The following is a 12,862-nucleotide window of genomic DNA, read 5'->3' as shown; positions in this document are numbered from 1 at the left end:
AGGAGTCCAGCACCTCAACTATCACTCCACCTGCTGACTCCAGCACCCATATAATTTTTAAAAATTATCCGGTAAATCCATTTCACCAGATGGGTAAAGAAGGCTTTACTTTCCAAATTCTGAAGCCTCCAGGACAGGGCTAGAGATCTGCACCCTAAACATGGTCAACTCAAGCCTATCCTGAAGGATATCTTTGTGTGGGGGTGGGGTTTGGCAAGTGTTTAAAACTTTTTATTTGAAAATAATTTCAAACCTATGGATGACTTGCAAAAATTAAACTAGTATGAGTACAAACACACCTGTAACACTTCACCTGAATTCACTTAAAATTTTACCCTTCCACTTTATCATTTGCTTGTTCCCTCTTTCATTCTTTCTATTTCTCGTCTGCCATCTTTATATCATCTATCTATAGCATCTATCTCTCTCATTTTTGAGCCTTTTGAGGTAAGTTACTGCTATGGTTTGAGTGTGTATACTACATATCCAGGTGTTGAGCTATTAATCCAATTATGGTGTTGGACGGCAGGGCTTGTGGGAGGTAATTAGAATCCAGGTTGTCAGAGTGGGGCCTCATGATTGAATCCCAGTGGGTTTATGAGAGAGAATGAGACAGAGCACATGCTTTATACTCTTCCCAAGATCTTACCAGGTGATTCCGTGCACCTCCTTGGGAACCCACCAACAAGGAGATGTTACTAGATAGAGTCACCTGACCTTGGACCTCTAAAACTGTGAGCTTAACAAGCCTCTCCTCTTTATAATGCCCAGACTCCAGTGTTTCTGTTATTAACAGCACAACAGACTAAAACAGTTATATCATGGTCCTTTATTACTAAATATTTCAGTGTTTATTTTCCTAAAAAAAGGGATAGTCATATATATATATATATGACTATATATATAGATATATCTATCTATATATATATAATTAACATAGCATGGTTATAAACTTCAGTAATTTTAACATTTATGTACTACTTTGCATCTTAGACTGTCTTTTGCAGTGAGTAAAGCTTCCATAAAAGACAGTAGAATGGCTGGTTGTCAGGTTTCTGTTTCCTTCCTCATCCTGGTGTACACCAAGCTCCTTCAGACCTGAAACTGCAAATTAAGGCAGTCGGTCTCTATGGCCTCTAAGTGCTTTACAACTTTGAGCATTCATCGCTCCACACCATGGCTGAATTTCTGTCCCCAGGCTGTAGATGTGCCTGGTTCAATTAGTATGGAGCAATACCTATTATGTCTGGAGATTTGGAGAGAGAGGTCAGGAGATTCCTATAACATCACCCTTGGCCCTACATTGCATAATGTGGGCCCTTCTTTGAATACATTTACGAGCATGGTCAACTCATCTTGTTAGCCTTTAACTGCTACTAAGACATTCCACCCCAGGGCTCAGTGTGCTGATCATCAAAAAACACTCCAGTCCCAAAATACCGGATGCTTTCCCTTTTATCAGTGTTTATGCATACATTCTAATGGAGCAGGGGGTAAAAAAACATGTTTAGTAGTGAGTAGCAAAAGAAGTCAAATTACATACTTTGTTTTTTTCACTCCATTTGAGTAGCTCTTTTATTTTACGGAAAACAAGAAAATTGTTAGTAAGAGTATCCTAACCTTGTAATGGAAAAATGACTTTACAGAGTCACTGAAAACCTAAATTACTTCATGTGAAAGTGAGCTTATTACTGTGAAGTGTACAAGTGTCTTTACCAGAGGATGTGAGTTCTACTGCTCCACCTTCAGGCAACCTGGATGTTCTTGTATATTCCCCTCCACCTGTGGGGCAGTAGGACCCCTCAGAGAGTTCAAGAAGCATTGGTGCCTGATGCCCCGACACGGGAGAGCTGCCCTGTCAGCAATCTGTTCCGTAGAAGGTTGTGAGTAAGAGCAGCTGCTCTGGCTTAAAAACATGAAGCATAAAAAAGTCAGAGGAATTGAGCAAGGACCAAAACCCCTGCTTTACAATGAACACGTTTTTGAAGTTCGTGACATCCATTTATACATTTTGCGATCAGTGTTTCCTCGTTGTTCTCTATTGCTTACCCCCGGTATGACTGCCAGCATGATTATTCATTCCCTGTGAGTCTGTGTGTCACCAGGACAGTAAGGGATGTCTCTGCTATTTTTAGGGCATAAAGATTATACAAGCAAAAGGTCATATTCCACTTCCATTTTGCTGAAGGCAGGCTAAACCCTGGCGCAGTGACCATTCTAAAGCAGTATTTTATTAACCATACAAAGGCTAGTTTTGAGAAGAGAGTATGCAGTGGGTTGAGGAGGGTTTCAGAGAATAAGATGGAAGGTATTTCCACATTTGAATGAATACAAAAGTTAATGTTGCCAACAGAGTTAAGAGACTGTCTGCACTCAGAAATGCAGACAAGGCATTGCAAGCTGGACTCATAATCCCTGCAGGTGACAGTGAGGTCTCCCATGACCCACAAGGGCGGGATTGATTTTGAAATACCTTGAAGGGCAAAATCGAACTTGGAGGATTAGCCAGTCTTTTATTCAAGGGATTAGTAATATTCTGTTAGGGAGGTGGATGGTACCTTGGGCTTTCATTACCATGAGTTGGCTTTCTCCTCTGAATTGCTTAATATCAGGGCTACCTAGCCTCCAGGTGTACCATGCATGCTCATTTGCCTGCCCTCCTCACTCAAAGTTTTCTTAAACACTGGAACTACTTCAACCAGAAAAGGCGAGACTGAAAAGGGGCCATCAATACCTTTACCTGTGCCCGACTTGCCCTCTCTGCCTTCAGAGATGAAAGGTCGATATGCCGCCCACAGCCCCTGGCATAGGATTCACATGTTTCTCATTTGACTGAGAGGCAGGACATCTTCTGGCAAATTTAATAAGCAGATTTTCTTAGTGATAGGAAAATTCTTGCTTAAAGCAGCTCTATTTCCGTGGTTAAAGAATTCAACCTAGAGATGATAACGGTAGTCACATGACCTGGTGTGAAGTACAAACTGAAGTTTTTCCTTTTTTTTTTTAACTACATATTTTTAAGGGGGGGCAGGGGATGGACTTTATCTTCAATAGGACAGGCTTATAGAGGATAACTTGAGTTTGAGTTGTGAAACTTGTATAATATTAGATCTGCCTTAGAGAGTGGTCAGCAAACGTGTTTTAACTGCTTGTTTCACTTTAAGTGCCCTTCTGTCATTGTCATGGCTGGTGATCCCTATGCAGGTCGCCAGTGATGGAGAGAGGATATCAATAAAGTTATAAAACAGAAGAGGGCAATAAATGGAACCAACAGCAAATTGTGGCTTTATTTTTGTAGATAAAACCAATTCTTTTCCAGAAATCTCCGGTCTCTACAGTTAAGAAAAATAAACCCCTTCTGGCTAAGGTCTCCCTTCAGCTCAGACTGATGGATTCTCAGCTGCTCTTCCACTTTCCCCTGTGAAGTAGAAAGAATTAACAGGTCAGCCACCTCCCCAGTTGTCATGGTACAGAAGCAAGATATTGGCCTAGGGAGTAATCGTGAATGTTTAAAATGTATAAATTCAGAAGTCTGCGGAAGCATGTTTTTGAGTTTCACTACAAAAAGAACATAATCTTAAAAGATCTCTTTGCTTGCAAGAGTTCAAGTAAACAAATGTCACTAGCGAATTAGTGACTTAGCAGGTCTGCATTTCATCAGTTTGTCAGGAAGTGAAACAATGTACCTATTAAAAACTCATAAAACATTGGAAACTATAATTCTAATTTTTATTTATAACTCTAATCCAGTGAGTTGGCACCAACCCTTTAGAGTTTTTGTCTTTTTGTTGTTGTTGTTTTCATAATAGCGTATGACTCTGAGTCAAAACCAAATTGATTCCAGTTTTCTTAACTTATTGGCTTTCTTTTTGTTTTCTGCAGCTTCTACTGCCCCTGCTGTTGTTGCTCCACTATGGGCCTGCTGTTTCCATGTGCACCTTTCTTTCCCTGGATAGACTGTAAAAAGTGATTTGACAATGCCCGGAAGTCCAAAGTCAGTACTGGAATGAGATGGGCCAGATCCATTTCAGCAATGAAAGTTAATATAGACTCAGAAAAATAGTACTTTATTACAGTGGGAGTGAGATCAGGGATAAAAGCACCAAAGACCTTTCATTAAGTCAGTGAGGTGATAGTGACTTGCTCAAATTGGCTCTTGACACCTTCATTTTGATATTCCTTAGAGGCTAAAGCAAAAGACACAGTATGAAGTCAAAATAGCATGGATTTGTGATCTCAAAATCTGTGTTTTTTTTTTTTTTAATTTTTTTCCTATAGGGCATGTGTGCTCAGTGAAGAGAGACAGTGAGAGGGAAGATGAAAAATCACCCCCTGGGAGGATGGCAATGCCACAATCCCTTCATACAATCCTCCACAATCCTCCACAATCTCTTCTTCTCCATTCTCCTTCTGGGATTTTGGGCATCCACACACATGTACCTAGTATGATTTATAAGTTGCCAGGTCTGGGACTTGAACAGTGGTCTGCCATGTGGGAGTCTGGTGCCTTAACCACCACACCACCTGCTGGCCCCATCAAAATCTATATGTTGGTCCATCCTCTTTAGCTTAATAACTGAATTCCCAAAACTAGATGATTTATTAGAATAGAGGTTCTTTCAGTTCATGATTTAGAGGTCCAAAGTCCATGGGTTGCATCTAGAGGGCCTTTTTGTGGGTAAGGACTCTCTTCAGAGTCACACATAACACCAATGGAATGAGAAGGCAATAGCTAAACAAGAGGTCATGTATCTGAGTCTATGTGTTTTTCTCTGGCCTCACTCCCTGTCCTTATAAACCCACCAGTATTCAGGTAGGGAGGTCCTACCCTGATAACATTATCCAATCCTAATCACCTCCCATGGCCTCCATCTCTTAATCTCATTGCCATATTAAGTCTCTCCCCTTTTAATACCTTCTCGATGGCTTATCAAATTTTAACACATGAATTTTGGAGAGACCTAGTATATGTATGATTTTGAAAAATTACTTTAGTAGTCTTAACTTCAATCTCTTAATCTGTAAGTAGGAGGCAATAATGTAATATTTTATGTTTTAAGGAGTTGCCTTAAAAATTCAAGACATTCTTGGGACCAGCAATTGACATAATGGCTATGTTGCTGGACACCCATGTAGTCAACAACGGTTCAAGTCCCAGACCTGAATGATACAGAAGGCACATGTACACCCTAAGTAAAGAGAAATCACAATTGTTACTTTGTCAGGTGTTCCTTCTGTATCATTTGAGATAATCATGTGTCTTTTTTTCCCCTTTATTCTGTTAATATGGTATACTAATTAATTGAATTTCACATTTTGAACCACCCCTGCATTCTGGGAATAAACCGTACTTAGTCGTGGTATAAAACCTCCCCCTTTTTTCCTCAGAGGGCACATGCACTTGTCTGAGAGAGAAAAAGAGACAAAGAGAGAGGAAGAGGAAGAAAGCACCTTCTGTGGGACATGGTCACAACATAACCCTTTTTATGCCATTTCTGCTTCCTCCCAAGATTTCAAGCATGTGTACACATATGCCTGGCATGTTTTTCAAGCTGCCAGATCTGGAACCAAACTATATGATTGGCCGGCCATATGGCAGCCAGCTCTCTTAACCAGCAGGCCATGAACTGGTCCTATGTAACCCTTCTAATACTCTATTGAATTTGTTAGCCTTTAGTTGTATTTTTTGCATTGATGTTCATAAAGGATGTTGATTTTTAATTTTCTTTTGTTGTAGTGTCTTCACTGGTGTTACTAGGATAATGTTGGCCTCATAGGATGAGTTATAAAATATTTTCTACTCCTGGGGACCAGCAGTTAGCGTAATGGCTATGTTGCTGGACTCCCACGTAATCGACCATGGTTCGAGTCCCTAATCCGGTGGCTTAAAACTCATGTCGGGCGCATGTGCATGCGTGCCCAAGATCCTGAGAGGAGAATGGAGGAGAAGGGATTGCAGCATGGCCATACCCCCTGGGAGGTGATTTCTCGCCTTCTATCTCTCTGTCTCTCTCTGTCTGTCTGGCAAGCACATGCACCCTATAGCAAAAACCTCTCCAAAAAAAGAAAAAGAAAAATATTTTCTACTCCTCAGTTTTTGGAAGAGTTGAGAATTGATTTTAATTCTTTAAATATTTATAATTCACAAATGAAGCCATTTGGCCCAGGACTTCTGTTTTTTGATAACGAATTTAATGTTCTTACTAATTATATGACTGTTCAGATCTTTTATTTCTTCATCATTCAATTTTGGTAAATATGTGTTTCTAGGAATTTGTTCCTTTAAGTTAACTGGTTGACTTAAGAATTTTCATAGCATTGTTTTATTATATGTTTTTATTTCTATAAAATCAATGATAATGTTCCACTTTGATTTCTGATTTTAGTTACTTATATCTTTTCTCTCTTTTTTTATTTTTCTGCAATAATCTAGTACACGTTCATCAATTTTCTTGATATTTTCAGAGAATTAATATTTAGTTTTATAGGTTCTTTTCTATTATTTTTATCTTTATTTTGTTGCTCTCTGTTCTAATCTTTATAATTGCCATCCTTCTTTTCTTTTACTACCTTTGGGTTTAGTTTACATTTATTTTTCTATTAATAGATAGTTCTTAAGAGTAAAGTTAGGTTGTTGATATGAGATCTTTCCTCTTTTTTAATGTAAGTATTTACAGCTATAAATTTCCGCCTTAGCACTGCTGTTGGTTTATGCCATAACTTCCAGTATGTTTTGTGTTTGGTTTTTGTTTTCATTTAACTCAAGGTAATTTCTAATTTCCCTTGTGATTTCTTCTTTGATTCATTGGTCGTTTATGGGTGTGTTGCTTAATTTCCATATATTTCTATGTTTTCTTATCCATTATTAAAAGTGAAATATTGAAGTCTATTAGAGCTATCTATTTCTACTTTCCATTTTGCCAATTTTTGCTTTATATATTTTGGAGTGCTGATGTTTAATGTACCTATTTTGTAATGATTTTATCTTCTTTATGAATTGACTCTTTCATCCTTTGTTTCTTGTAATAGCTTTTTACTTAAAGTCTATTTGTCTGATATTAAAACAGTAATTCCAGCTCTCATTTGGTTGGTTTTTATCTACATAGAATAACTTTTTTCATTCTTTCACTTTCAAGATAATTCTGTCTTTAGATCTAAAATGAATCTCTTGTCAATAACATAATGATATCATTTTTAAATATTCTGCCAGTCTTTTCATAAAATAATTTAATACATTTATATTTAATGTAATTACAAATAAGAGCTTTCTTTTGCTTCATTTTATTTTTTATACAACTTATGTCTTTATTAGCTTTTTTTTGGAGAGGTTTTCACTATAGGGCATGTGTGCTTGCCAGACAGACAGAGAGAGACAGAGAGACAGAAAGCGAGAAATCAACCCCCCCAGGGGGGATGGCCACGCCGCAATCCCTTCTCCTCCATTCTCCTCTCAGGATCTTGGGCACACACGCACACGCGCCCGGCGTGAGTTTTAAGCCACCGGGTCTGGGATGCAAACCGTGGTCGACTACATGGGAGTCTAGCAACATAGCCATTACGCTAACTGCTGGTTCCCTACAACTTATGTCTTTATTATCTCTTATTTCCTCCCTTAGTTCTTTCTTTTGTTTTTAGCCAAATTTTTGTAGTAATATGGTTCTCATTTACTTTTGTGTATATTCTGCATATATTTAATTTGTTGTTACCAAAGCAATTACATAAAACCTCCTAAAGTTTGATCATTTAATTTAAATTGATATCAACTTAATTTTAATTCCATAAAATCTACTCCTAAAAGGTTCTGCCTTTTCTAATGTTATAATGCCACAGTACTAATCTTTTTATATTATATAACATTAACAGGTACACATTTTTAATATATTTGTCTATAAATTCCAAAAAACTGAAATATTGGCATTAAATCCAAAATTACAAAGATACTGGTTTTTATATTTGCTCATATAGTCATGCTTAATGGGGATTTTTATATTTTCATCTGTCTACTATCCTTTTATTTCTATACTTGAAAAACTTCCTTTATCATTTCTTGTAGGCCAAGCATAGTAGTAATGAATTCCCTCAGCTTTTGTTTGTCTAGGAATATCCTAATTTCTTCCTCATTTTTGAAGAACATTTTTTCAGGACAGAGAGTTTTCAGTTGCAAGATTTTCTTTTTTATTTTATCACCTCAAATATATCATTACACAGCCTTCTAGCTTACACAGTATCTAAAAATTTAGAGGATAATCTTACTGAGGATTTCCTATATATGACAAATTGCTTTTTTCTTACTGGTTTTAAGTTTCTCCTATTGACTTTGTCTTTTAGTGGTTTGATTGTAATGTATCTTGATGTGGATCTCATTTTATCCTACTTGAAGTTCATTGATTTTGGATTTGTAGATTCATACATTTCACAAAATGGGGGGAGGTTTAACCATTATTTCTTCAAATAAATCTGTTCTACGCATATACTGGTCTTATTGGTGTTCTGTAAGTCTTTTATGTTCTTTGCACTTTTATTTTTCTTTCTGCTCCTCAGAATTGATAATTTCAAATATCCTATTTGCAAGTTCTCTGATTATTCTACCTGCTCCAATCTGCTCTGGAACTCTGCTAGTAAATTTTTAATTTTAATTCTCACACCACTTAACTCCAGATTTTTGTTTGGTTCCCTTTATATTTCTTTTTTATGTAAATTTGGCAGGAGCATGTGCACTCACCAGAGAGACACAGAGAGAGTAAGAAAGAACCCACCATGTAGAATGGTCACACCACAATCCCTTCTTCTCCATTTCTCTTTCTTTTCAGGATTTTAGGTATGCGCACACACACACATGCACATTGTTTTTTTTTTTTTTTTTTTTTTTTTTTTTTTTTTGCTTGTTTGTTTTGAGAGGTTTTTGTTATGGGGCATGTGTGCTTGCCAGACAGAGAGAGACAGAGAGACAGAAAGCAAGAAATCACACACCCCCCAGGGGGGATGGCCACGCTGCAATCCCTTCTCCATTCTCCTCTTGAGATCTTGGGCACACACCACACGTACCCGGCGTGAGTTTTAAGCCACCGGGTCCAGGACGTGAACCATGGGTGACTATATGGGAGTCCAGTGACATAGCCATTATGCTAACTGCTGGTCCCGCACATTGGTTTTTTTAAACCACTGGCTACAGAACTTGGACCACATAGACAGTCATGTGAGATCCATCCACCTTAACCACCATACCACTGGCTGTCTCAGTCCTCATATTTCTAATCTTTTTGTTGATATTCTAGTATTTTTCCACATATAGTTTCCTGATTTCCTTTATTCTTTTGTTCATGTTTTTTCTTAGCACTTTGAGCATATTTAAGAGAGTTGTCTTAAAGTCTTTGTTCAGTAAATCTAATGTCTGGGCTTTCTCAGGGATAACTTTTGTTAATTTATTTTCTTCATTTGAATGAGTCATCTTTTCCTGTTTGTTGGTAGAGGAAGAGGAATATACCTAATAACTTTTTATTGAATAGTGAACATTTCATGATTATAATGTGATAATTATGGAAGCAAGATTTTCTATCTTTTCCATGTTTTGCTGTTTTATTTTTGTTTTTGATTGTTGAAGGATATAGTAGTCTATTTGTTCTGAGACTTTTTCAAATCATTTTTGCACAAAAATATTTCTTGTCATATATGTTCACTGAAGTCTCTGGGTTTTCTTTTTTTAGCTTTTGTTCAGATAATGTTTTGACAAAGATTTCCTAGAACATTGGAAGCTGAAACACACAGACATACAAAAGACAGAGAAAAACCACCTTTCTTCATCTTTAGAGATTGGTTCTGTGCTGGAGTACTCTTTCAGCATTTAGGTTTGCTTTTGAATCTAGAGAACAACTTAGGTGAAAGTCTAAGATCTCTTAGAACCATTCTAATTATGCATCTTAATTGGGCATGCACATGACTTTCTATATTTTACTGTATAAACATCTGCTTTTGCGCTGTTCTCGTAGCACTACCGGTTTCCTGCTGGAACTCTGATGGACAAACTATACTACTGGCTGCTGTATCTGTTTCTGAGAAATGTATCTGATTCTGGGGAAATATGCTTTCTGGAAGCTACTTTGTGTCAAGAAATAGGAATTCATTTTCTTTTTTTGTTTGTTTTGTTTTGTTTTATTTAGAGAGAGATTTTTGGGATAGGGCATGTGCGCTCACCAGAGAAACAGAGAGAGACAAAAAGCAAAAATTCACCCCCCAGGGAGGATGGCCACATTACAATCCCTTTGCTCCATTCTCCTCTCAGGATTTTAGGCATGCATGCACACAGGCCCAGCATGAGGTTTAAACCACCTGGTCTAGTCAACTCCATAGGAGTCCAGCAACATAATAACCATGGAAGTTCAGCAACATAACCATTACACCGTCTGTGGTTCCTACTTTCTTGAATGAGTTTATAACATTCATCAGAATGATAATCATCTTGGAGGTTAGAAAATATCTCTCATTAAACATACAGCTTTGGCCCTGTTCTATAATCAACAATGTGAACTAATTTATGACTTAATTCCTAAAAGGCAATTTTGCATCACAGTCACCTGTCCCATGAGGACCTGTCTTTCCCCAGATTGATAAGATGAGCATGCAGTCAGCGCTGCAAGGTAAGAGAGCCAGTGTTTTTTGTGTTTAGAAAAGAGCGTCCCATGATATAAGATCACACACATTAATTGCTCCTTCTCAAATTCATCCTTCTCACTGTTGACCGTCCTTTCTTAAGTATAGAACTGATGAAACCACTTCCTTTGCCAGAAAACTCCAGTGGCTCACTTTGACCACAAGACAAGAACAACAAATACTTGAATGGGGGCAATCACTCCCATCCCCTCACCCATGATATGCCCGTCTGCTAAAGCTGCTTTCAGTCTTAGACCCTTCCCACCACAGCCATCCAGGAACCCAATACTTAGAGTGCTTTCCACTCAAAGTAAACATCTTTTCCAGGCCAGCCAGTAGCGTTGGAGGTTAAGGTGACTGGATCCCACATGGCTGACTGCACAGTTTGAGTCCTGGACCTGGCTGCTTGAAAAACATACCAGCATATGTGTGCATGTGTTCCCAAAATCCCAAAAGGAAAATGGAGGAGAAGAAACTGCAGCATGACTGTCTCCTCCCCCGCTTCTTCCCAGGAGGCCCTTTCTCACCTTCTCTCTTTCTGGCAAATGCAGTGCCCTATAGCAAAACTTGAATATACAGATATATGTGTGTGTGTGCGTGTGTGTGTGCGTGTGTGAATATTTATATACAATTCTGTGAATGTGTTTATATATATGTGTGTGTGTGTATGTATACATATATATATATATAAACCTGATCTTTTAAGATACAATACTTTCCAGATTAAAAACCATAGCATTATAGTCTGGCACAAAATCTTTCATACAAACGTCTCAGCACCTTTTCTACTCGTTTGTGCCATGCCTTTACTCTGTTCACAACCACATTGGGTAAATATATGCTCGATTAGTACTTTGCACGCCTGTGAATTAAAGTTCTCTTTATACGCACGTGTACTTATAAACACATGCAACATTAAAATGTGGAGCTTACCACGGTCTGAGCCATATGCTGGGCATATTGCAGTAGCACCAGACGATATCTGTAAATTAGTTTGGAGCAGTTGTCCTTATATATTTTTGTATAACTTAAAGAGTATTAGATGAAAGTTGAAAAATATATTCCTTACAGAACAAAAGTGACGTGTTCAAGTTCAGTATCTTTCGCAGCAAATGGACCAGATGATATTGATCTTCTCACAATGGAGGGGTCAACACATTCACACATGAGGTTGGATTTTTTTTTTTTCTTAACTGTAGCTCAGTTCTGCAGACTATAACTCATTGTCTCTGAGACAAACCCCAAAGCAAGTAATTAATTCTTTCCATTCTTCCAAGTTGTCTCAGTTTTACCTCTCCTTGGAAAAACCAATTACATCATTTATCTGCTGACCTTTTTTTTAGATGTATTAACATTATTTAATGAATTTGCAGTAGAATTTCAAATTCAGTTTCTTAGAAGATTAAAACAACAGTATCTTTAAATATAAGTTAAATATCTTAAATGTATTTAGAAAAAATAAGTCAAATTTTGAATATAAGAAATTCCTATTTATCAATGCCAACAGAAAGCATAGCAAGTTGGTATCTAATGAATTCTATCCTGAGAATATTCACTGTGAGACTGCCGTGTCAAAACCAGGCAGGGGACCAGCAGATGGCAAAATGGCTACATCGCTGAACTCCCACATAATCCACTGCAGTGTGAATCTCGGACCCAGCAGCTTAAAACACAATTTGAGTGCCTGTGGGCCCAAGATCCTGAGAGGAGAATGCAGAAGATGGGATTGTGGTCTCACTTACTGTCTCTGTCTCTCTCTGTCTTTCTGGCAAGCACACATGCCCAATAGCAAAAATCTCTCAAACCAACAAACAAAACAGGCAGAAGGCTGGGGGAGGTTGAAGGTCAGAGGAGGCCCCTACTCATTCTTTCAAAGCAGGAGAGTTCCTGAGGATCGAAGCCATGTGCACAAATTGCTGTGATTGTTGTAACTCATGTATCAGTTTTTAATTGTACTTTTTAAATCATATTTTCAAGCTACATTTTATTAAGTAATCACTGTGTGATTAGCAATCATTAGTTTGATGTATTGTGTTCTTTAATTCTCATGGTAGTTCTATGAAGTAGGTATTACTTATCCCACTTCGAGACAAGGAAACCAACACTCAGAAAGTAAAGATGACATACGAATAGCTAAGAGGCATATGAAAAAATGCTCAACATCTCTCATTGTAAGGGAAATGCAGATCAAAACAACAATGAGATACCACCTAAC

This window comes from Tupaia chinensis, unplaced genomic scaffold (genome assembly GCF_000334495.1).
Source record: "Tupaia chinensis unplaced genomic scaffold, TupChi_1.0 Scaffold000402_1, whole genome shotgun sequence".
Lineage (NCBI taxonomy): Eukaryota > Metazoa > Chordata > Mammalia > Scandentia > Tupaiidae > Tupaia > Tupaia belangeri.
The sequence above is the reverse complement of the archived record's forward strand: the minus strand, read 5'-3'. Positions refer to the sequence as shown.